The sequence below is a fragment of the Pan troglodytes genome, chromosome 2 (assembly GCF_028858775.2).
Source record: "Pan troglodytes isolate AG18354 chromosome 2, NHGRI_mPanTro3-v2.0_pri, whole genome shotgun sequence".
In the NCBI taxonomy this organism is placed as follows: Eukaryota; Metazoa; Chordata; class Mammalia; order Primates; family Hominidae; genus Pan; species Pan troglodytes.
In genome coordinates, this window is record NC_086015.1 from 173,837,353 (window position 1) to 173,862,707 (window position 25,355).

The 25,355-nt window shown below is 42.5% G+C and overlaps 1 long non-coding RNA gene across 3 annotated transcripts in view; it reads left to right on the top strand.

Annotated features, from left to right (window-relative positions):
- The window catches only part of LOC129143652 (uncharacterized), a 663,501-nt gene that overhangs the window by 237,109 nt on the left and 401,037 nt on the right, over positions 1-25,355 (top strand). For all 3 annotated transcript variants that reach the window (XR_010155385.1, XR_010155383.1, XR_010155384.1), the window contains one exon: positions 23,948-24,095. This is a non-coding gene — a long non-coding RNA (uncharacterized LOC129143652). The remainder of the gene's footprint in view (positions 1-23,947; positions 24,096-25,355) is intronic.

The window sequence follows — 25,355 nt, forward strand, 5'->3', positions numbered from 1 at the left end:
TTCATCAGGGTGGAAATATTGGAGGGTGCCCTGCCAGCAAAGATCATCTATCCACTCTAAGAGGGAATTAAGAGTGGTGGTTTGGGGATAAAACCAAGAGATATCAGCTGTGATGGCTTGGAGAAACAGTGTAAACTGGCAGTGTAAACAAGAGCAGGGCATGTATGAGTAGTTGAGAATGGTGAATAGGAGTGTGACTAGAAAGAAGATAGTAGGGATGACAAGTTTTTTGGGGGCACAGTCTAAGTTGGTCTGGTGTCTGGAATGAGACTGGGGCTTAATAAAAAGGAGCACCTATACAGGAGCTTAAATGGGCTGTACCTTGTAGCATTCTGAGGACAGGCCTGAATTCTGAGAAGGGAAAGTGGTAAAAGTATTGTCCAGTCCTTTTTAAGTTGGTGGCTGAGCTTGGTGAGGTGTGTTTTTAAAAGACCTTTAGTCCATTCTACTTTTCTTGAAGACAGAGGACCATAAGGGATATAAAGGTTTCACTGAATACTAAGAGCCTGAAAAAATGCTTGGCTGATTTGACTAATAAAGGCTGGTCCGTTATCAGACTGTATAGAGGTGGGAAGGCTAAACTGAGGAATTATGTCTGACAGAAGGGAAGAAATGACTGTGGTGGCCTTCTCAGACCCTGTACGAAAGGCCTGTACCTATCCAGTGAAAGTATCTACCTAGACTAAGAGGTATTTTAGTTATCTGACTCGGGGCATGTTGAGTAAAGCTAATTTGCCAGTCCTGGGTGGGGGCAAATTCTCAAGCTTGATGTGTAGGGAAGGGAGGGGGCCTGAATAATCCCTGAGGGGTAGTAGAATAGCAGATGGAACACTGAGAAGTTGTTTCCTTGAGGATAGATTTCCACGATGGAAAGGAAATGAGAGGTTCTGAGAGGCAGGCTAGTGGCTTGTACTATAGCATAGCCTGCCTTTGCTGGAGTGTGGCGATTGGGCCTGGTGGAACTGCCATCAATAAATCAAGCGTGATCAGGGTGAGGAACAGGAAAGAAGGAAATATGGGGAAATGGGGTGAATGTCAGGTGGATTAGAGAGATACAATCATGGGGGTCAGGTGTGGTATCAGGAATAATGTGGGAGGCCAGATTGAAGTCCGGGCCAGGAACAATGGTAACTGTGGGACTTAACAAAGAGTGAGTACAGCTGAAGGAGCTGGGGAGCAGAAAGTATACGCGGCAGGTATGAGGAAGAAAATAGATTTTGGAAGTTGTGAGAAATGTAGAGAGTGAGTTGAGCATAGTTTGTGATATTTAGGGCCTCTAAAAGTATTAAAGCAGCGGCAGCTGCTGCACACAGACGTGAGGGCTAGGCTAAAACAGTAAGGCCAAGTTGTTTGGACAGAAAGGCTACAGGGTGCGGTCCTGGCTCTTGTGTAAGAATTCTGACCACACTAACCATGCCTAGGAAGGAAAGGAGTTGTTGTTTTGTAAGGGATTGAGGTTTGGGAGATTAAGCGGACACAATCAGCAGGGAGAGCATGTGTTTTTATGAGAATTATGCCGAGATAGGTAACAGATGAGGATGAAATTTGGGCTTGGCTGAAGTAATGGGGGCTATCTGTGAAGCCTTGCGGCAGTACAGCCTAGGTAATTTGCTGAGCCTAATGGGTGTCAGGGTCAGTCTAAGTGAAAGCGAAGAGAGGCTGGGATGAAGGGTGCAAAGGAATAGTAAAGAAAGCATGTTTGAGATCCAGAACAGAATAATGGGTTGTAGAGGGAGGTACTGAGAATAGGAGAGTATATGGGTTTGGCACCACGGGGTGGATAGGCAAAACAATTTGGTTGATAAGGCGCAGATTCTGAACTAACTTGTAAGCCTTGTCTGGTTTTAGGACAGGTGAAATGGGGGAATTGTAAGGGGAGTTTATAGGCTTTAAAAGGCCATGCTGTATCAGGCAAGTGATAACAGGCTTTAATCTTTTTAAAGCGTGCTGTGGGATGGGACATTGGGATTGAGGGGGGTAAGGGTGATCAGGTTTTAATGAGATTGTAAGGGGTGCATGATCTGTCGCCAAGGAGGGAGTAGAGGTATCTTATACTTGTGGGTTAAGATGGGGTGATATGAGAGGAGGATGCAAAGGAGGCCTTGAACTGGGGAAAAGGGCAGCAATGAGGTGTGGCTGTAGTCCGGGAACAGTCAGGGAAGCATATAATTTTGTTAAAATGTCTTAGCCTAATAAGGGAACGGGGCAGGTGGGGATAACTAAAAAGGAGTGCTTAAAAGAATATTGTCTAAGTTGGCACCAGAGTTGGGGAGTTTTAACAGGTTTAAAAGCCTGGCCGTCAATACCCACAACAGTTATGGAAGCAAGGGAAACAGGCCTTTGAAAATAAGGTAATGTGGGGTGGGTAGCCTCCGTATTGATTAAGAAGGGGACGAACTTACTTTCCACTGTGAGAGTTACCCAGAGTGTCTGTAATGGTCTTGTAGGCTTCGAGGCGATCTGGCAGCGTCAGTCTTCAGCTGCTAAGCCGAGATCTGGGGAGCGGTCAGTCAGAGAGCCTTGGGCCAGAGTTCCAGAGGCTCTGGGAGTGGCTGCCAGGTGAGCTGAACATTCTGATTTTCAGTGGGGTGCCGCACAGATGGGACATGGCTTAGGAGGAATCCCGGGCTGTGGGCATTCCTTAGCCCAGTGGCCAGATTTCCAGCACTTGTAGCAAGCTCCTGGGGGAGGAGGTTCTGGAGGAACACCTGGCCACTGCGGTTCAGGCGTTTGGAGTTCTTGTGTGCTGGAGATGTGGCTGGGGTTTGTCTCACAGTGGAGGCAAGGAATTGCAACTCAGAAATATGTTGCTACTTGGCTGCCTCTATTATTGTACACCTTGAAGGTGAGGTTAATTAAGTCCTGTTGTGGGGTTTCAGGGCTGGAATTTAATTTTTGGAGTTTTATTTAATGTCAGGAGCAGATTGGGTAATAAAATGTATATTGACAATAAGATGGCCTTTTGACCTTTCAGGGTCTAGGGCTGTAAAGCGTCTCAGGGTTGCTGCCAAACGAGCCATGAACTGGGCTGGGTTTTTCATATTTGATGAAAGAGCCTAAATGCTCACGACTTGGGAGAGGTCTGATAAAGAAAAAGGAGCATTAACCTTGACTATGCCTTTAGCTTCAGCCACCTTTTTAAGAGTAAATTGCTGGGCAGGTGGGGGAGGGCTACTCACGGAATGAAACTGTAAACCGGACCAGGTGTGAGGAGGGGAGGTGATAAAAAGATTATAGGGTGGAGGAGCGGAGGTTGAGGAAGAATTGGGACCTAGCTCGGCCTGGTGAGGAGCAGCCTGGGGAGGAGGGGAGAGGTCAGATGGGTCTGTAGAAAAGGAAGATTAGAAAGACTCAGCGACGCTTGGGGTTGGGACTGAGGGGACAGGCAGGAGGGAAAAAAGGAAGATTTGGGATGAGTTGCACTGGGCACAGAGACTAGGAAGGGACCAATGTGTAAAAGAATGCCTGGTCATCAGGCGCCTCAGACTGTTTGCCTATTTTACGCCAAGAATTATTTAGATCTTGCAGGATGGAAAAATTGAAAGTGCCGTTTTCTGGCTATTTGGAACTACTGTCGAGTTTGTATTGGGGTCAAGTGGCATTGGAGAAGAAAATAAGACATTTAGGTTTTAGGTCAGGTGTGAGTTGAAGAGCTTTTAAGTTTTTGAGAACACAGGCTAAGGGAGAAGAAGGAGGAATGGAAGGTGGAAGGTTGCCCATAGTGAAGCAAGCAAGTCCAGAGAAAAGGGAGAGTAGAGACATGGAGGGAAGGGATTCGGGGGTTCTTACCCTCCAGAAAAGCAGGAAAGGGGTCAGGGCACAGAGATACAAGGTCAGGGCATGGAAACAAAGGATAGGCGTGCAGAGATATAAGAGGTTGGGGCATGGAAATAAGGGATCAGGGTGCAGAGATATAAGAAGTAGGGGCATGGAAATAAGGGATTGGGGTGCAGAGATATGAGGTTGGGGTACTTGCCACTCCCCCAGAAAAGCAGGACTTGCCACTAAGGGTGAAGGAGAAGGGGTTGGGGGTTTCTTGCCCCCCAGAAAGGAGGAGAAGGGGTAGAGACACAGAGAAGGGGTTGGGGTACTTCCCCCTCCCCTAGAAAAGCAGGACTTGCCACTAAGAGTGAAGGAGAAGGGGTTGGGGGTTTCTTGCCCCCCAGAAAGGCAGAGAAGGGGTAGAGACATGGAGAGAAGGGGTTAGGGTACTTGCCCCTCCCCCAGAAAAGCAGGACTTGCCGCTAAGAGTGAAAGACCAAGGCAGGCGTCCCTGTGTGGTCTGACACCTCTGAAACCTGGGTGAATAATCAGAGAGGTATCCCTGCAATGATTAAACACCAGGGAAGGCTGCCTTCCCTAGTCCGTGACTGGCACCAGAGTTTTGGATCCACGGATGAAACGTGTCTCCTTTGTCTCTACCAGAAAATGAAAGGAATTGAAATTAAGAGAAGGGAGAGATTGAAGTGTGGCGCCAAGATTGAAAGGAGAAAGAGGTTGAGGGATAGTGAGGGAGGTTGGAGAAGAGAGTAAAAAGAGTCTGCTTACCAGATTTGAAATTGGTGAGATGTTTCTTGAGCTGGTCAGTCTGAGGACCTGAGGTCGCAGGTGAATCTTTCTCATGGAGCAAAGAGCAGGAGGAGAGGGGATTGATCTCTCAAGGGAGGTCCCCCGATCTGAGTCACAGCACCAAATTTCATGTGTGTCCGTGTGAAGAGACCACGAAACAGGCTTTGTGTGAGCAATAAAGCTTTCAATCATCTGGGTGCAGGCAGGCTGAGTCCGAAAAGAGAGTCAGTGAAGGGAGATAGGGGTGGGGCCATTTTATAAGATTTGGGCAGGTGAAGGAAAATTACAGTCAAAGGGGATTTGTTCTTTGGCAGGCAGGAGTGGGGGTCGCAAGGTGCTGGGTGGGGGTGATTTTTGAGCCAGGATGAGCCAGGAAAAGGACTTTTACAAGGTAATGTCATCACACAAGGCAAGGACTGGCCATTTTCACTTCTTTTGTGGTGGAATATCATCAGTTAAGGCAAGGACCAGCCATTTACAGTTCTTTTGTGGTGGAATGTCATCAGTTAAGGTGGGGCAGGGCATATTCACTTCTTTTGTGATTCTTCAGTTACTTCAGGCCATCTGGGCATATATGTGTAAGTCATGGGGGATGCGATGGCTTGGCTTGGACTCAGAGGCCTGACAGGGACCACACGTGTGCAGTGCACCACTATGCCCAGCTAAGTTTTTTATTTTTAGAGACGAGGTTTGCTATGTTGCCCAGGCTTGTTTCCAACTCCTGAGCTCAAGTGATCTTCCCACCTTGGTCTCCCAATGTGCTGGGATTACAGGCATGAACCATCTTGCCCAGACCCATCCCTTGTTTTTTTTACCTATCAGATGAACTCTCTTTGATCCCCATGTAGAGGCAGAGACTATTACCAGTGACATTCCAATTCATTTCCTTTTTCAAATTCTTTTCTGGATTGCTTCTCTTCCTTTTAACAAAGAGGGAAAGTACAGTTCAGTGGGGGCAGGAGACATGGGCCTAGCAGGCAGTCTGTGCCACCAGGCTGTCAGCATTAGGATTAAGTCTCTCACAGACATTCTAGAGCTGCCCCTGGGGCTTTGCCTGCTTTGGCCTCAGGACAAGTGATCAGTGAAGAGCATTCCAAGGAGCTGAGTCTACCCTTCAAGATTCCTTACATCTTTTCTGGAAAAAAAAAAAAAAAGGCTTGGTGCCTTCAGATTCATATGCAAAGGACCTCTGTGCAAATGAGAAGCCTAGTAATTATCAAGAATACGTATCATAATTTTACAATTTAAAATATTTACTTAGCACTTAAAAGTCTTGAAACAAATTATTGCCTAAGGCTGTGTTTTTTAAAATAGTGAAATAGTTTAGGTATTTAAGTTCTAGCCCTTGCAGTAAGCTATTTTTATATTGATTTTTATCTGTGCCAAATATGGTGCTAATAGCAAGCAATGGGGGAGAGTATTATGTGTCTATTGACACTGCATGAAGTACAAGTTCACCATTATTGTGTCTACACTTATAGCATGGATTTGCCCAGTGCTGCTGAAAGGATGCCCAAGGATGTCTTTCTCCTGAATGAAGTCTCAGTGGCATGGCAGTTTGGGAAACGTTGGCCTAAAACAGAAAACATCTTCCCAGGTGTGGGGGTGTTAGAGCAGCAGAACAATGCAAGGAACTTCAAAACTCCTGATGCCCAGACTATACCCTAGTTAGACCAACTGAGTCAGAATCCCCCGGGGTGGGCGAGACTTGAGTGAGAACCTACTGTTAGGAGAAAAGATGTCTTCTCTCATTGTTTCCATTTCCTTCTTGTTCTGGGCTCTGTGGGCAGGAGAGTGGGAAAAATAAAAAAGAGGATGAAGTGGGGCCTTTAAAATGTCTTGGAGAATAACCACCACCACCACCACAGGAAGTGCAGGGACCCCGCTCCCCCTAGTGGCAGTGTGCCGGAGGCAGCTGGAAGTGCCTGGCCGGCCTGGCCGGCCTGGGCGTTATGTGTGTTAGGAAAGCTGTGTGTCTTCTGCAGGCTTCCTTTTTATAAAATGTGTATTCTATTTATGCATATTTATTTAAATTTTATTGTGTTTACCTATTTATTTATTGTTTATAAATATATGCTTTCTGTATTTTTATATTTTATGTTTATATAAAGGTGTCCATTGTGGAGCTCTCTAACATGTTCTGAGTCTAGAGGAGGCAGGTGAAGGTGAAGGCCACACGGTGACCCCAGATGCCGTTCCCTGGGTGGGATCTGATGCCTTATTCTGAAAACGTGGGGCACAGTGGCCTGGCTTTCAGAGCAGATCTGACCTTGGAGTGGATTGGTCCCCATCCCTTCAACACACACATATACACACTTCCCCAGTTCCTGCAGAGCAAAGATATGCCTGCTCCTTGATAAAATTTCAGCATTGGTCCTGGTCATTTTTCCCATAAGACTTCAACCAGGATCCTTTTGTGTCTTTCTCCTTGTGTTTAAAGCCAACCACATGTATTTTGACATGTGGACCTTTTGTACAAAAAGCCGTGATATCCTTTATCCCCACTTGGGTAACATTTCCAGCCCTGGGATGCGGCGTGGGGTAGAGGGAGGGTGAATTCTGTCCTGAGGCTGCTGTGCCACATTCTGCTTGTTTGATTGGGCTTCTGCAACCTCTACTAAGAAATACACACTGCAAAGCAAGGTGAAGGGCAACAGCCCTGAGCACCACTTCTAGCAGGTGCGGAGAGAGATTCACAGCACCTGGCCCATGTGTCTTCCCACTCAGATACCAGTGGAGGCCCACGCACCATATGTCTGGATACCTAAAAGTTTTACATCAAGCTAAGAGACTGATGAATTAATATGTTCCGTCCTCCTACTTTCATAAATATGTGTAAAGATCTGAGAGGCCAAGCTCAGCTGCAGCCTTCTTGGACTTCTCAGAGTTCTCCCCAGAATGTGATGACCTGGGACAGCTAGGGATCCCCACTGGCAGCCCACTCACCCTCTTTTCCCATCCCCTGGCTTCATCCGACCCCACAAGGAGCCTCCTGCACATAGGCACACTAGCTTATCTATCCAAGCCCTGTCCACACGAGCTTGTAAACAGCCTCCTTTTGGGGACCACAAGGGCCTAGACAGATTTATAATGGTAGCATAGTCTCCATGTGGAAGATGGAGATGTAGAAGAGTCCTGTGTAGGTCTGGAGACATGTGAGCAAAGAATTACTGCATCTCAAGTATCTGGAATGTGGAGAGAAGGGAAGAAATGGGTTCTGGATGGGCTCATTCCATTTTCATCGCTATACAAAGAAGGATTTTTAAATTTTTTATGTTGGAATAATTTTAGATTTACAGAAAAGTCACACATATAAGCAAAGAGAATTCCTGTATACCCCTCACCCAGTTTCTCCCATTGTTAATGTCTTACATTGCCATGGTACATTTGTCAAAACTAAGAGCCCATTATTGGTACGTAACTGTTATCTAAATTCCAGACATTCTTCAGACTTCACCAGTGTTCCTATTGATGACCTGTTGCTATTCTAGTATCTGATCCAGGACACTACATTGCATTTAGTTGCCATGTCTCTCCATTTGCTTCTGGCCTATGACAGTCTTCAGTCTTTCCTTGTTTTTCGTGATCTTGACAGGCTTTAGGAATGCTGTCCAGGTATCCTGTAGGATGTCTCCTAATCTGGGTTTGTCTGATTATTTTGCTCATGATTAGACTGGGGTTATGGAAGGAACACTGCAGAGGTGAAGTGCCCTGTTTCTGTCCATGCGGGCTGCTGTGCTTTCCATCTCAGGTACAATGGTTCCCTGCAGAGGTCCAAACTCAAATGTCTTCAAAAGCCAGGCAGGTAATACAACTGAGGTGAAGAAGTGGAAAAGAGCAGGATCAAATGACAGAAAGAAACAAAGGGCAGTGGCAAAGCTGAGAGTGCTTCCTCAACTGAAAGGGCTGCAAATTCATGTTTTGTCTACAATACTCTGCTGGTCAAATCAAACATTCTGTAGGTTGGCTCAGGCTCCTCCACAGTAGAAACTTGGTGCCATATTCTTAAGCATATACGGTCATACAGACAAGCCCGAGGCTAGTCTTCCTGGGCTATACTAACCCTTTTCTCATGTCAGCAGCTTTTGTCCTGAATGTAGCTCCTTGGTAACATTTGCTTGGAAAGATCTGAAAAAGAGCCTTCACTTGGAAGCCAAGAGCTCTTGATCCCAGCAGGTTACTCACTTGTCAGTGTCCATGTAGCTGACTCACCTTAGGCCTAGATGTTAGAATCCATTTTCTTATCAACCTCACACAGTTATAGTGCAACATGAGTCATTTGTTGCACTTCTAAGAATGAGTTATTGAGCATTTCTATACATGCATTGATATATCAATCAAGATAGGCTAGGTTATGCTGCGGTAAAAAAACAACCCCCAGGTCTCAGTGGCTTAACATTACAAGTTACACTAGGATGAACATACATTGTCAAATTGTGCCTGTTGTCCCTTTTACTCTCAAAATGATCCAGTTTGAAATCCTAGTTCTCCATGATACTACATGTCCAAAGCAAGTCAGAAGAAGGATATGAAGACTCAAGCTGGCAGAGGCATCATCTTGACACGTTTTCACCAACATTTGGCAGTGGGAAGGGAATGTAGCAAATTGCACATCAACTTTTAAGGCTTCCACTCACAAACATTAACTGTAGTTAATCACACGGCCAAATCTAGCTTCCAAGGAGGAAGTGAAGTTCAATGTCTAGAAAATGAAAGCCAGAAATAATTTGTGAATAATACTAACAACTGGATCAGTTAGGATCAAATGTTTCATGTGAAAATCATCAAAACCATAATGGTATTTGGCAACTATCAATGAAGATGATGTTTATAAATGCTTCAGCTGATTTTGTCAATGTGAAGATTAATCTTATATGTCTACTTGACTGGCTTAAGGGATGCCCAGGTGGCAGGTAAAACAATATTTCTGGGTGTATCTCTGAGGATGTTTCCAAAAAAGATTAGCATTCGAATCAGTGGACTAAGTAAAGAAGCTCTGCCCTCACCAATGTGAGTGGGTGCCATTCAATAGTTTGAAGGCCTGAACAGAATACAAAGGCAGAGGAAGAGTGAATTCATTTCCTCTGTTTGAGGTGGGACCTTCGTTTTCTCCTGTCCTCAGGCATCAGCGCTCTTGGTTCTCAGGCCTTCAGACTTGGGCTAAATCATATCACCAGCTTTTCTGGTTCTCCAGCTTGCAGATGGCAGATCATGGGACCTCTTGGCCTCCATAACCATGCGAGCCAATTTGCATAATGAGTCCCTCTCATCTCTCTCTGTCTCTGTCATCTAATTATCTGTCTCTTAGTGGTTCTGTTTCTCTGGAGTACCCTGACTAATACACTTGGGAATATTTATTGCGTTACCCTTATAGGCCATGTTTCCTACTCCCAACACACGCACTGGATATTATGAAAAGGAGGTGCTCTGGGACTCCATCTCTTTGTGGCCTTGAGTTGGCTTCTGCTCATCTCTGCCCATATCTCACTCATGATACCACGCTGCATTCAAATTCCTTCACCATAGTTCTTTCTATTTCTTCATCCATTTTTGGTTATTCTTGATTTTTAAGAGTGGTAAGGCATTTCACTCATACCCTTTCTCTCTGGCCATAACTTGTCAGATAGAAAAATATCTTTTTCAAATTTATCCCAGCCATGGAAACTCCTGTTCTTTAAGATTTTTCTCAATGCAGTATAGACAGTTTACACCAAGCATTTTACAAAATATGTTTTAATAGGCTGGGTGTGGTGGTTCACACCTGTAATCCCAGCACTTTGGGAGGCCGAGGTGGGTGGATCACAAGGTCAGGAGATCGAGACCAGTCTGAACAACATGGTGAAACCCTGTCTCTACTAAAATTACAAAAATTAGCCAGGTGTGGTAGTGCACACCTGTAATCCCAGCTACTCAGGAGGCTGAGGCAGGAAAATTGCTTGAAACCAGGAGGCGGAGGTTGCAGTGAGCTGAGATTGTGCCACTGCACTCCAGCCTGGGTGACAGAGACTCCGTCTCAAATATATATATATATATTTTAATAAACAACTCTTTTGTTTTGTTTTGTTTTGACACGGAGTCTTGCTCTGTCACCCAGGCTGGAGTGCAGTGGCACGATCTCAGCTCACTGCAAGCTCCGCCTCCCAGTTCACGCCATTCTCTTGCCTCAGCCTCCTGAGTAGCTGGGACTACAGGCGCCTGACACCACGCCTAGCTAATTTTTTGTATTTTTTTTTTAGTAGAGATGGGGTTTCACCATGTTAGCCAGGATGGTTTTGATCTCCTGACCTCGTGATCCGCCCACCTCAGCATCCCAAAGTGCTGGGATTACAGGCATGAGCCATTGCACCCAGCCAATAAACAACTGTTTTAATGAACAGTTTGTTCAGAAAACAAATGCAATATTTAGACCACAAGAAGTGTGAATCCTGCTGCTGCCCTCTGCTTTAGTTAGGCCACATCTGGAGTCCTCTGGTCAGCTGAAGCCCCACACTTAAAAGGCGGCCTTTCAGTGGATCAGGAGCAGAATGTCTAATATAAAGAAGTATGTTGGAAATGTGATTTAAATAGGAATGGGAATATGTAGGAGGCTGGCAGTGTGTGCCAAAGTAAGTACAGTGCAAACGTGATAGGAGTTAACATGGTCCCTGTCACTAAATATTTGAAGTGCCCAATGGAGTGTTGTCCTGGTATAATACTTTAGGGTGGTGCCACAACTTCTGTGGTTGTTGCTTCCATTTATCTTAATTGCTGTTGTTTCTTCGAAGGATTTCTGATTTTATTCAATTGGCTCATTGTTCAATGTATAAAAAGAAAGGATTTTTTAAAAGGCACTGGAAAATTTCCTTTACTACTGATTTCAGAAACTGATGATGAATGGCTTTTGCAGAAAATTGATATGAGCTGTTTATTAAAAACACATCCCAGGACACGCACTTTGCCTGACAAATCACCATAATCTGACCCACAAGATCTGATTTTCAAAACCTTGAGGAATATTTTACATCACTAATGAGAAAAGAAGAACTTATTCATTTATGACCTCCAACATCTATGTTAATTGATGGTTATATCCTTCTGCAGTTAATATATCTATTAATATACTCACAAGCATGGAAACTGGCCAAAACAGTTGGGCAATGAATGCTATTGCAAACATAGACATATATTTTTCTCAGTAGGGTTGTCCATTTCCTGCCATAGTTTAAATGCCAAGTGTGTAAATAAAAGGACAACAGGATGACATAAAAAGCGTATCCTATAGTGAAAGACCTTTCTAGGCAATAATAAGCAATCTTATATACCTTGGTCTCCTAAACTTGGAAGCCAGTCAGTTTGTTTCTTAGAATCCTAAGCAACTATAAAATGAAATAAAATTTTAATGCCCTGTTGGAAGGGATGAATAAAAATCCATAAATAAGAAAATAAAAAAATCTTTACTTTGCACATTTGCCATTTCCCTATCCAGTCAGCTCTTTTTTGTCAGGCCTAGTGTTTGAAGCAAAATGAAATTGATTCATCTGCTTTCTCGGCCCCAAATGGTAATGTTATCAAGAAGTGAAATAGAGGACTAGAAATAGAAAAATGGAGAGAAATCATGGACTTTGAAGTCTAGCACTTCTGGCCATTGGATAGCTAAGAGTTGCCTGCAGCATAATACAAGTCAGTCCTCTAAGTCAATCAAATTCCCTCCTACTCTTCATCTTCTGGCTTTTTTTTTTCCCATGAAGTCTTCTTCTCCTCTGCCTATATATAGGGTACTCCATGTCCTCGTTGGCTCTTTTCTTTTCTCACACACCATTTTCTTTTTTGGTAATGATATATAGGCTTCCACAACTTCCGCTGTCATCCCCAGGCACACAATTCCCCCAAATCAATGCCTTCAATCCAAATGCTCTTTTGAGCTCCAGACCCACATTTCAAACAGTGTTCTGGGTAACTCCATGGTCATTTGATGGACATCATAATATCACTGGCTAGGCAATGGTGCCTGGCATCCAGGAGCCTGGGCTGGATAGACATCATGAACCTGCCAGTGTTCACAGAGCAGGTTCAAACCACACAGATCATTCAAATTGCTCATTATTTTGAAAGAGCTGGGCAGAGAAAGGGGAATCTGAATGGACATAAGACTCTGTGAGAAAAGCAGGAAAAACAGATAAACATCAGAAGGCTTAAAGTGACTATGAGAGGCAAAGCTTATAGGGATTTACCAAGTTGAAGAGAGTAGTTGCGAGGTTCCTACTAGAGCATCTATGCTCTTACATGGAGCTGTTCCTTCACTTCTGTGGGTTGATCAGAGATGGAACACAAATCAAGATGGTTCAATGAGATTCCACCTAGGACTTTTAGACTTGGAATCAAGAAAGGACAAAAATAATTTCTCTAATAGCTGAATTCTATCAAATGCTTTACTAGAGAAGTAGAGGATAATCAACAGGTAAAGAGGAAAGAAGGATGCAGTTGCTTAAGATGAAAAAAGAGTTCGTGGCAGCATTCAAGTTCTCAGTTCCAATTGACTCTGAGACTCTACCATATTATTGCCCTTTGCAATACTTGGTTTTTCCATGATGTAGCACCTGTAATACCCACCCCCATGCGAAGGTTAGGTCGAGTTCATCCTTGAAACCAAAAGAGTTTTATTGAAGACAATCACCAAATCCTGCTGACACTCTTCAAATGAGTCACGTCTTCCTGTTTTCCATTACCTCTGCTGAGTGATGTGTCTCTGGGGGCACAAGGATGTCTTGCTTATCTTTATGCCCTTTCCAAGATAGCATGATGCCTAGCACAAAGAAGGTACTAAGAAAGCATGGATTGGGATGGTTTCCCTCTGCACTCTCCAGTGGCCTAGCTATGCTTTTACAGCACAGCGACTCAGAGATCGCCTTGATGTAGGAGCAAGACTGTGACCTAAGAGGCCTGGGCATGATCTTGTCTCCACCACCCAATCCTTTCCATCATCACATTTGATCATCATTTCTCACTACCCCTTGTCCATGCTAAGACAATGAGGCTATTTCTTCTCCATCAACTCTGTGTTTCTCCCCAGTAGACTGTTTTCTTAAACAGAACAGTGAAAATAATTATCAGCCTAGAATGACAGCTTAACATGTCCTTTCAGCATGCACCATGTGAAGAAGACAGGAAGTATGGGGCAAACAGGAAGAGTAGCATAATACAGGCAGGGCAGCATCTTGGGAAAACTGTCAGAAAGACCCACGTCTTATATCAAGGTCTTCTGTCAGCCCCCTGCCTTCTGTTGACCAAAAGGTTGGGTTCGTCCTGTGCTCTTCTCTGACACTCCCTCCTCTTCTATTTCATTCCAGGGCATTCAAGTCCAATGATTTGTTTTAGAAATGCTATCATTTGTTAGCTTAGCTTTTATCTCGGTTGGATGCCTTTCCTGTCTCACTGCTTTCCTTTCAAGGAGGCAGAGCCAACGTTGACTGAGAGTTTTATTCAACACACCCCTGTTGTTAGATGAAGCTGGAGAAACTTTTATTAACAAGCTTACTCAGGACTTCAGCCATGGCATAGGGTATGTGTCTGCCACCTGTGTCTGGCACCCTCTGAAGCCTGAAGAAGAGATGAAGTGAGTGGAGCTTCTGTTTGGAATACCAGCCTGGTAAATAAACCCCAACATGTGGGGCCCAGAGGATTATTTGCTTTTGTCTGTGTGAAGCAATTGTCTTTATCCAGGTTGCTCTAAGTGGTGATGCTAGAGACATTATGAGAGCTCCGAGATTTTTGTGCTGCTCAGGCCTGTTTCTGGTGATGCAGAGTCCATCTTCCCAGGTGATATAGAATTCCTTATTGGGAATTCTGGGGACATGACCGATGAGGCAGAAACAAAAGGGAAGTCAGAAATACAGAGATGAGATGATGAGAAAGAAGTACCTGCAAATAATTGGCAAAGAATAGAGCTGTGGGAAATATTGGTAATCATCATCAGCAGCAGCATTCTAAAACTTTATATTTGAGTAGTGCTTTATAATTTTTTAAACTTTATTTTTACAAATTACTTTTGTAATTATTACTCACTCCTTCTTACAAAACCTTGAGGGCTAGAACCACTCAGGATGGGAGAGATCATGATATAAAGGCACTGATAATCTGTATATACTATAGAAGGCTGAGACCATCAGCCCAGGCTTATTATGGGTAAAAGGGTTATAAAGCAAGGGCTAAAAATGAAAACCTAAAACATTATAAGAACTGAAAGAAAATATAGAAAACAACCTTAGTATCTTGATGGAAAAAGAGGGTAGGTTTTGCTTATCAATTCACAAAAATCCAGAAGCCCTACAGGAGAAGACTAACAGATTTGACTCCTCCAAGCTTTTTTAAAACATTGTTTTCTATTTTTCATGTATAAGGCTTTCTTCAGATATCTGTGGATCTTTGTCTATTTGCTCATGATTATAAATGGAGAAAAGAGCTGATTAGAAACTGTGTATCTGCATAGAGCTTATTTATTCCGAACATCACTGTTGGATAAAGTGGGTAGGCCATTTATTAAGCAATTCCCACTGTCAGTATCTTAGGCCAGAAGTCCTAAGTAAGTCTCACTAGGCTAAAATTAAAATGCTGGCATGGTTTTATTGCTTTCTGGAGGCTGCAGGGGAAAAATTGTTTTCTTATCTTTTCCAGCTTCTAGAGGCTGTCTGCATTCCTTAGCTCCTGGCGCTTTCCTCCATCTTTAAAGCCAGCAACAGCCACTCAAGTCTTTCTCACATTGCGTCACTCTGACATTGGTTCTCCTCCCTCCCTCTTACACATTTAAGAACTCCCATGACTGCACTGGGCTCACACAGATAATCCAGGTTCATGTCTCTCTCTAAAGTCAGCTGATTAGCCACTTTAACTGCCCTGTGCTATATAATCTACTATATTCACAATTCCAGGGCATAGCATATAGACATCTTTGGGAGGTTTTTATTCTGCCCACCACAAGTGTATATATACCCATATGTGTGTAAATATGTATTTGTCTGTTCTCACTCTGCTAATAAAGACATGCCCGAGACTGGGTAATTTATAAGGGAAAGAGGATTAATTGACTCACATTTCAGTATGGCTGGAAAGGCCTCAGGAAATTTACAATCATGGTGGAAGGGGAAATAAACAAGTCCTTTTTCACATGGTGGCAGGAGACAGAATGAGAATGAAGGTGCACGCCCGTTATAAAACCATCAGATCTCATGAGAACTTACTTACTCACTATCACGAGAATAGCATGGGGAAACTACACTCGTGATTCAGTTACCTCCCACTGAGTCCCTCCCAAGACACTTAGGGATTATGGGAACTACAATTCAAGATGAGATCTGGGTGGGGACACAGCCAATCCATATTAAAATGCATAGAAAAAGACTGGAAGTACATACGCCTAATTATATAATGAATTAAGTACCTAACAGTGGTTGCCTCTGAAGAGAAGGAATGGGAATTAGGAGAGAATTTAAAAAGAACTGTTATGGTTTACTTGAAAATTATCACATTTTCTTTGGAGTAACCTGAACCAAAGGATTTTAAATGTATTAATAAAAATATCATTAAATTGTAATTATTTACTTGTATTTGTCACTTAAACATAATATTGTACAATCTGTTTTCTTAGCCATTATATTAAATGGGTTCTTTTTTTTGTTTGCTTTGTTTTTTTGAGACGGAGTCTTACTCTGTCACACAGGCTGGATTGCAGTGGTGTGATCTCGGGTCATTGCAACCTCCGCCTCCCAGTTTCAAGTGATTCTTCTGCCTCAGCCTCCTGAGTAGCTGGGATTACAGGCATGCACCACCACGCCTGGATAATTTTTGTATTTTTTAGTAGAGATGGGGTTTTGCTATGTTGGCCAGGCTGGTCTCAAACTCCAGGCCTCAAGTGATCCAACTGCCTTGGCCTCCCAAAGTGCTGGGATCACAGGAGATTCAATTATTGAGGTTAGCGCATAACTATGAATAAAAATAGGTTTTAAAGGTATAGCATATTATATTTAATAAATATGCTTCTTTAATTTGTTGATGGTGACTGTAAAAGTGTGAAATGTATAGAGAACTGCCTTGTCTGCCTCTGAGAAGTGCAGTTGTGTCAGATGAAATAAGAGACATGTGTGATGTGAGGCCAACGTGAAAGTTTACAGAAAGTCAACACATTTCCTATCACATTCTTTTACTTTCACTATGGTTTGTTAGGGATCTCATTAGATGCTTCTATTTCATTAGTCTTTTGGCATTTCACTCTTTCTTGTTTCTGATATGTGTCCTTCTTTGTCTTCATAGTGTTAGTTTCATTTTGTCCATTAGCCCATTTGTTTCTCACTTGAGCATTTCTTCTTTGGCGTTTTAACTATTTCCATACTCCTTAAGTTATTTAGACTTGATTAAACAAATAAATACCCTAATATGCATGAAAGTATTTGCACAGATAATTGTCAGAGGCATATAATTTCAAAAATGCTTTTATATACTGTTTATTTGGTGTATAAAAATGTGGCCGGCCATGGTGGTTCATGCCTGTAATCCCAGCACTTTGGGAGGCTGAGGCAGGTGGATCACCTGAGGTCAGGAGTTTGTGACCAGCCTGACTAACATGGTGAAACCCCCGTCTCTACAAAATACAAAAAAAAGTTAGCCAGGCATGGTGGTGCATGCCTGTAATCCAAGCTACCTGGGAGGCTGAGACAGGAGAATCACTTGTACCTGGGAGACGGAGGTTGTGATGAGCCGAGATCATGCCATTGCACTCCAGCCTGGGCAACAAGAGCGAAACTCCATCTCAAAAAAAAAAAAAAAAAAAAAGCTTTATATACTATTTTAAAATAAATGACACTAGTTTAAGGTTACACTTAGAGAAATTTCAAGCTTACTTTAAAAAACTAAATACTTGAACATATACAATTCTTCTAAGGACTACCAACCTCATATCTATTAAAGAAAACACTTGTGAATTAATAGGCATGGTTTTCACATGATCACAGGATGCTTGATCATTCATTGGCTAGGGTTATCACATACAAAGCTACTTCAGGCTACCCGATCCTTTTAAAACCACAAAAAGAGTATATATTTTACATATATATATGTGTGTGTGTGTGTGTGTGTGTGTGTGTGTGTGTGTATATATATATATATATATATATATATATATAAAATTTTTTTTTCCCAAAGAGAATGAGAAAGAGAGGCTCCCACATAGAGAAGAATTAGAGTTTGGAATGAGTCAGAATGCGGTAGGGAAATAGCAGAATGGCTGTCCAATACTAGCAGGTCTAGAAGTAGGGGATGGAGGTGCTGGTTAACTGTGGAGAATGGTTTCTCTGGGTAGCCCTTTGCAGCCATCCAGCGGAGACAATGAGGAAGACCTGCAGCAAGTAACAGAAAGTCTGTGACTCAGCTGAGAGGTTGGGGGGACATTGTACCCCAGGGAGAAGTGTTTTCTTTTCTGCAAAGACAGAGAACAGGAGAGGGAGAGTCTCCCATTTGTGAAGAGTCCAACAGCAGAAACAGCAGTCTCCAAGGCCCTGTCTGCAGGGGAAAAGGGACATGTCAGAGGTCCTGTTAAGTGGTAACAGCTGTGACCACAGCAAAAAATCCTCTAACTTTCTTGACTCCATGGCCTACACCACCTACTCTACCTTTAGCTCATTCAATCTGTAAATATTTTATCCAATCTACTTATTATTTACAATTATGGCATGCTCTTTGACAGTCTTGGTGTTTTCTCTACATTGTTTTCTATCTTTAAGTTGTCTTCTCCTTCAGAAATGAGTCTGTGTTTTTAAAACTTCTTATGAATATGCAACACAGACCATACACAAAAGCTCTTTGATGATGTTTGGAATTAGAGAAAGGGGGAGATTTCAGACTCACATGTGTTTGGACAAATCTCAAAGAACTAAAAGATTTGAAAAAGATAGTGAGTGTAAAGATTTTTGTTGCTGTTGCTGTTTTCAATAAAGCACAAGCCTTCTTGCATCCAGCGCTCTTGAGTAATTGATTTTAATTAAAAAATAAAAGAAAACAGAGTCATAGCATCCAGAAAAGATATACAAGTGCTAGGTAAAATTCTAATTGGAGACAGTAAATTGAACATGTTCATTTAATCCCATTTCCTCCACAAATTCAATTAGTACACCAATATGATGATTTTTTAAAGCATAAACTCTCAGGAAAAAGAAATGGAAGAGAAGACTACAGCAACAAAATTGTGGAAGCTGGGGAACTAAAGCAATGACCTTAGAGGCAAAGAAAGTGGAATCCTGAGCTGGCATAAGGGGAAGGTGAGAAAAAATTTAGCGGACCCCTCAAAAGGCTTAGGAATTGATGGCACCAAGACCTCTGGAAATGGGAGTATGTGTGTGATTAAGGATAAGCATAACTGAAAGTACATTAAAGAAGTTGTTAGATTCTGAGTCCAAATGGCCGGCATTTGCTTCTCTTCTATCCTGAATTAAGACTGGAGATTTGTTCTCAAGATACTATAACAGAGCTTCTCTGGACTGGGAGACTTAAAGATATTTTTGCAGTTACTATTGCTACGTGAGAAACCACCCCAGAACTAAGCTGGATGGAACAATCATCTGAACAATACTCATAGATCCTGTGAGTCATTCAGACAGTGCATGGCAAGGACAGCTAACTTCTGCTCCACACGTCTGGGGCTTTTTAGCTGTAAAGATTCAACAGCTTGGTGCTGGGGTCATCTGGAGGTATCTCCACTCAACATGCCTGGCAGTGGATACTGTAGATTAGGGTCTCTGTTGGGCTCACTTGGCCAGAACACCTATATGGGGCCTCCCAATGTGGTCTCTCTGCCGGGGCTTATTTGGGCTTCCTCACAGCATGGTGGCTGGGTTCCAAAGGCCAGTGCCCATGAAGGGAAGAGAGCAGTGAATGGCTTTCTTGTGATCTAGCCTCTTTCAAGATATGTGATTCCAAAGGGTAAACCCAGCTTACAGTTTTGAATTATCTACACATACCTCCGGAAAAAAAAATCACGCTATCATTCTCAGGGTTGAGAAATTTCATTTTTCTCACAGGTAGCTTTGACTTTGATTTCAACTCTGACAATTAATACCATAGAAGTCACCATTTGGCCTCCAAAATAATTTTTGGCAAGACTTTTATTCATGTTTACTGCCTTCAGAGCTCAAAGAGAATGGTTTTCCCCCCAGTGCTTTAAGTTCAATCATTAAGATGTTTTGATCACTGTAAGTTTGACATATTATTATTCAGATAGGCATTTACTGAGTACCCCTTACCATTTTATATTTAAGTTTGCAAATTCATTACTTAAGAATGTGCTAATCCCAAACCCATTACGGAGTGTTCCTGCAATTTGTATATCCTGACTTGAGGTCACTTGAGGTACTTTAGTTTTGGTCAGAGAATCTGTATAGCAGGCAAGTGAACTGAAAAAAACAAAACAAAACAAAACAAAACAAAAACCCACTTTTCTACCCAGTTATCATCTTGTAAAATATGACATTTTGAAAATAGGTATAAGAACATTAGAGAACACTACCCTTATAGAGTGAGATTTACAGAAATAAACATCTATGTATGTTTTTAGCACGTTATTCATTAAACCTCATCAGTTATGGTTCATAGAAACTGCTAAGGTACTTTTCTACATTTTCTTCCAGTTCTTTTTTTTTTAAGTTATATTTTAAGTTCTGGGATACATGCGTAAAACATGCGGGTTTGTTACATAGGTATACATGTGCCATGGTGGTTTGCTGCACCCATCAACCCGTCTTCTACATTAGGTATTTCTCCTAATGCTATCCCTCCCCTTGTCCCCACCCCACCTCCGACAGGCCCCAGCGTGTGATGTTCCTCTCCCTGTGCCCATATGTTCTCATTATTCAACTCCCACTTATGAGTGGGAACATGCAGTGTTTGGTTTTCTATTCTTGTGTTAGTTTGCTGAGAATGATGGTTTCCAGCTTCATCCATGTCCCTACAAAGGACATGAACTAATTTTTTATGGCTGCATAGTATTCCATGGTGTATATGTGCCACATTTTCTTTATCCAGTCTGTCATTGATAGGCATTTGGGTTGGTTCCAAGTCTTTGCTATTGTGAATAGTGTTGTAATAAACATACGTGTGCATGAGTCTTTATAGTAGAATGATTTATAATCGTTGGTTATATACCCAGTAATGGGATTGCTGGGTCAAATGGTATTTGTAGTTCTGGATCCTTGAGGAATCACCGCACTGTCTTCCACAATGGTTGAACTAATTTACACCCCCACCAACAGTGTAAAAGCGTTCCTATTTCTCCACATCCTTTCCAGCATCTGTTGTTTTCTAACTTTTTAACGATTGCCATTCTAACTAGTGTGAAATGGTATCTCATTGTGGTTTTGATTTGCATTTCTCTAATGACCAGTGATGATGAGCTTTTATTCATGTGTTTCTTGGCCACATAAATGTCTTCTTTTGAGAAGTGTCTGTTCATATAAAAAAAAAGCCATGCAAACATCTTAATTTTGTCCCTCTTTGATTTGCTATGGAAGTCTCTAGGCTTATAAAGAGCTTAACTCTGCAATGAAGTAAGATAGTTGTTCTTGTAGCAATACATAGTTGCTTTTATTGCTCTGTTATTTTAGTCTCGTTGTCATTCATTGAACTGAAGAAGAACTGTGAGTAGAGGGAGAAAAACACAGCATCTTTCTCCTCCCCTCCTGGGAGCGGCGTCTCTCCCTTTCCCCAACAAGGCAAAAGCAGAAGCAACACTTCTGAATCACACAGTAATGTAAAATCTTTTTTCAATAAGAAAAAAAAAGTTTTTGAGAAGCTCTTACTCTCACCTAAAGTTTTAAGGAGGAGCTGTTTATGACAAGCTTGAAGCTTGAAGCGCCCCTACTTTCATAAATAGCTCTCCCTTAAAACCCTAGTGATGTTTCCAGCAACTCCAATAATTTGTAAAACATTACCAAAAATTTCATAATTGCCAAACAATTTTTAAAACAACTGTCTGTGTCAAAGCATAAAATATTTTAAACTTGATTTCTATTTATGTTTAAAAGTTTTTTTTTTTTCTTTGAGTCAGAATCTTGCTCCGTCGCCCAGGTTGGAGTGCAGTGGCATGATCTCAGCTCACTGCAACCTCCGCCTCCTGGATTCAAGCAATTCTCCTGCCTCAGCCTCCCGAGTAGCTGGGACTACAGGCACCTGACACCATGCCCTGCTAATTTTTTGTATTTTTTAGAGATGGGGTTTCACCATGTAAGCCAGGATGGCCTCGATCTCCTGACCTCATGATCCGCCTGCCTCGGCCTCCCAAAGTGCTGGGATTACAGGCATGAGCCACTGCACCCGGCCTGTTTAAATGTTATTTTAAGAAATTAATATATTTTTAAGCACTTTTAATCTCTCCATCTTAGGCTGAGTTTGGCTTGGTTGATAAGACTACCTCCTAACTTTTAGCTCTGGCCACACCAGGCCCACTTTCATGTTCTGGTCTCCCCTACCTTCCACTCTGCCACAGGTTCCAGGGCGTTTACTGGGTCTTTTCTTTTTTTTTTTTTTTTTGAGATGGAGTTGCCCAGGCTGGAGTGCAGTGGCACGATCACTTACTGCAACCTCCGCCTCCTGGGTTCAAGCGATTCTCCTGTCTCAGTCTCTGAAGTAACTGGTATTATAGGCACGTGCCACCACGCTCAGCTAATTTTTTTTTTTTTTTTTTTGTATTTTTAGTAGAGACAGGGTTTCACCATGTTGGCCCAGGATGGTCTCAAACTCTTTACCTAAGGTGATCCACCCACCTTGGCTTCCCAAAGTGCTGGGATTACAGGCGTGAGCCATAGCACCTGGCCTAGGTCTTTTCTTCCAACCCCATATTTACCCCTAGCACTACAAAACTTCTTACTTTAGAAATAGCAGTGGTAGAACCCAAGAAAGGACATGCCATATCTCTTAGTTCTCTGAACTGGAATCAGGTGAGAGAGTCTCCTTGGCCCCACAGCTCATCCATCCTGATACGAGAATAAAGAGTTAGAGGACACACCTTTAAAAAAGAGAATTAGAAGGTCAGGCAACATGGCAAAACCCCCTCTCTACAAAAAATACAAAAATTAGCCAGGCATGGTGGAGTGCTCCTGTGTGGTCTCAGCTACTCAACACGTTGAAGTAGGGGGACCACCTGAGCCCAGGAGGTCAAAGCTGCAGTGAGCCTTGATGGTGACACTGAACTGCATGCAGCCTGATGACAGAGTGAGACCCTGCCTCAAAAAAAAAAAAAAAAAAAAAAAAAAGTGGGATGTCAGGAGAGAGAAAGAATTAGAGAGAAATGAAAATGTCTAATCCAGCTTGGAGGTGCAAAAAGCAAAGAGGTGATGATGCACACCAAGTGTTAGTGGGATACCAATGGACCAAGAGTGGAAATATGAGGGGATAAGTTTCTGTTCAGTGTGGACAAAACCAGTTCTAAACCCAGACTTTATTGGGAGGAGCTCTGACTATGCCATTGACAGTCCTGCTGCCATTTTTTGAGATGCGCATCCTGAGATGTTCTCAGGGATGTTGAATACAGAGTCCAGAAGACTGTCAGACTGAGACCAATATCTTAATAACCTTAACTGCTTTAGCAGTAAGAATGCAAACTTTAAGACATACCACTTCCACTTTTCTGGGAGCCAAATTGGAATCAGGAAAAATAACCTTCTTATTCTCTGTGCCAGGATCACTGCTCTTACAGTAATGGAGATTAACTTGGCCAGGGAGACATTGTGAAGGAACAAATGTTACCAAATTGATTGAAGTGAATCTCCTCTGTATTTCTGAAGCTCCATGTGCATGACTCTGCCATTACCTTCATCACACTCCCCTCTCATTTCCTGTTGAGTTGCCTTTCTTCTCTCCTTGGCTGTGAACTCTTTGAGGGCAGGCACCATGTTCAACTCATCTTAACCCTACACAATGCCTGGTCTAAGGCACTCCATATGTACTTATTAAATGGAAGGTTTGATGGGTAAAAATGAAAAGAAGTGAGAAAAATTGTTTCCTAAAATCCAAATTGTGAGTAGGTAGGTGTCTTTGCTACACAAATACTTACTTTTAAAACTATCTCCCTCTTCAAGAACAGATTCTCCTTCATTTAGAAAGCCTGTTTAAGGCCTCTATTAAGCCTAGCCATGTAGCTATTACTCTTCTGCAGTTTAGTTTGAAGGGCTGTGTGAGGCAGGCCTAATTTATAAGGGCTGACCCCATTCATCAGACAGTGGTCCAAGGAAGAAGAAAACCAGTGGAGAGCTAGCCAGGTGAGATGATCACAGCATAATGTAACAGAAAACCATAGAATTAGATACAGACAGGTGAGTGTCTGACTGAGTTTGTTAAAGGTTTTCATGCCTTTCTCCCCCTCTAGGCTGTCAGCTTCTTTGGGCAAAGACTGAGTCATCTCTGCATTCTCAGCACCTGGTGCAATTTAGGCAGAAATATCTTGAAGATTTTTCGTATCTTCAGGGAGATTAGGAATGGGAATGGAATGGGAACGCCAATGCAGGAAGGATAAGGTAGGGTTCTTTCCCAAATGGCCCCTGGCAATGAGGTAAGTGAGGAGGAAGAAGGGAGGGAAAAACTTTTATTTAGCACTAACTGTATGCCAGACACTGTGTATAATATTTTACATATATTACAGAAGGCGATTGTTTCCAAAATTTCTGAGATTTAACTTGTACCAAATTAACAATATTTTTGAAGTTTGGGTATCTTATCTCTAAAGAGCAAAATAATAAGGCTGGGTGTGGTGGCGTATGCCTGTAATCCCAGCACATTGGGAGGCTGAGGTGGGAGGGTGGCTCGAGACCAGAAGTTTGAGACTAGCTTGGGCAATGTAGTGAGATTCTGTCTCTACAAAAAGTTTTAAAAATCAGCTGGTATAGTGGTGCATGCCTGTAGTCCCAGCTACTCAGGGGCCTGAGGTGGGAGGATCACTTGAGCCTGTGGGGGTCGAGGCTGCAGTGATCTGTGATCACACCACTGCACTCCAACCTGTGTGACAGAGTGAGACCCTGTCTCAAAAAATAAAAATAAAAATAGAAAAATAATTTTCCAGGGCAAAAGGTGCAGTAACAAATACATTTGAAAAAAGTTGTGCTTTAAAAGACTCTTTTATTTTATATAAATACACTTGAAAATTAGTTGAAGAAGGTAGCAAGTATCCATCATTATTTTGCATAGATTAAAAACATCTGGGTGTGTCTGAAAATGGAAAAAAACATAGCATGTTATGTAAAACCCTAAATCTTTAGATATGAAAGCATGCATACAAAAATAATACATTCTATTTAGTCTTTCTCATAATGAAAATTGGAATTTGCCAGGCTCACTCATCACCTTAAAATTGGTGAGATACATACTATACAATTTTTATTGTTTGAAAATGCTTGTTGATCTGTGGCAAATTCTCTCATCCTTGGGAGTTGATGTAATCACATCTGCAAAACCAAAGCAGAGGATGATGCAAAGTTCTTTTGAGAAGATTTCTCAATACCATCTGTTTGCTCCGTCAGAGCCTTTCCTTTCCAAACTTCCCCCTTAGCCTGTGCATCTGGAGTGTCTCTATGAAGTCTATGAGGTCTTCATCTAGCCTGGAACCCAGGCTAATGTGTCACCCTGTGACCCAGCCTGGTGGAGTCATTTTGGCTCATCCATCTGGGCTCCTTCCCCTCTATCCATGAGCCATGGTGATATCACCCTGCAGCCATGAAGCCCAGTAGATCACACATTCACGCTATTCCCCCTGGAAGCCTCCTCTGTTCAACTCCCCAGTA